The sequence below is a fragment of the Prionailurus viverrinus genome, chromosome C1, assembly GCF_022837055.1.
Source record: "Prionailurus viverrinus isolate Anna chromosome C1, UM_Priviv_1.0, whole genome shotgun sequence".
Classification (NCBI taxonomy): domain Eukaryota; kingdom Metazoa; phylum Chordata; class Mammalia; order Carnivora; family Felidae; genus Prionailurus; species Prionailurus viverrinus.
In genome coordinates this window covers 32150238-32151115 of record NC_062568.1, presented here as the reverse complement: position 1 = coordinate 32151115, position 878 = coordinate 32150238, and the positions used below count along the sequence as shown (strand labels likewise).

At 34.2% G+C, this 878-nt stretch overlaps 1 pseudogene; it reads right to left on the bottom strand.

Annotated features, from left to right (window-relative positions):
* Nucleotides 1–274: 274 nt before the first annotated feature.
* Nucleotides 275–445, bottom strand: LOC125174327 (uncharacterized; annotated as a pseudogene).
* Nucleotides 446–878: the final 433 nt, after the last annotated feature.

The following is an 878-nucleotide window of genomic DNA, read 5'->3' as shown; positions in this document are numbered from 1 at the left end:
CTCCTTTTTACATTTTCCAGAAGTTATTTTAAAAGTACCGAGCCATGGTTTATAAACTTCAAAGCACACCTGTGACTTCTATTCCAAATAGATGAGAAAATGCTGAGACTATTTAAAAAGATTTAATCTTTTGTGCATTTTAAACCTGAGATAGAGTTTAAATTGGTGGACACATTTCTTAGTACAAAATCAATGATTAGAAAAATATGAAGATTCCCTTTACCCTGTCACTTTGCAGACAATGTTTGATAGAAACATTCTATGAAATTTATGAAATATGAAATCTACATATTAAACAGCCTGGACATTTGAAAAAGACTGTGGACTAAAGCTTTATTTCCAGACTTTTGAAAATACATTTCAATTAGGTGAAGATGTGCCTAGATACTTAAACTGATAAGAACAGATACTATACTTGATCTTAGCCAAAAGGCTGAGAAGCGATAAGATGTGCCTAGATACTTAAATGGATGTGTTCTTTGTGAAATTATTGACATATATTCTCACATACACTCAGTACTCCTTATTATTTATATACTCCCAGTTCCTACCTAAGGCAAGGAAGAATCCACAACTGCTCTTTTTTTTCTTGTTCTAAAGGGCAGCATATTAACTAGGATGATTTTGGCTGCAAGTAACAAACTCATCTTAAAATGTGGCTAAAACATAAAGGGCATTTTATTGTCTTACAAAGCAAGAAGTAAAGTGGATGGCACTTTCATGACTGGCTAATTCAATGATTTCCTTCTTGTGTATCAGTGTTGCCCAAACACATAACAGGGTTTCTGTCATGTGTCCCCATGGAAGGGAGGAAAACAACTTTGCTTAGTATCTTAAGTCAGATTGGTCAGTGGTTGGGTCATGTAGCCATATCTATG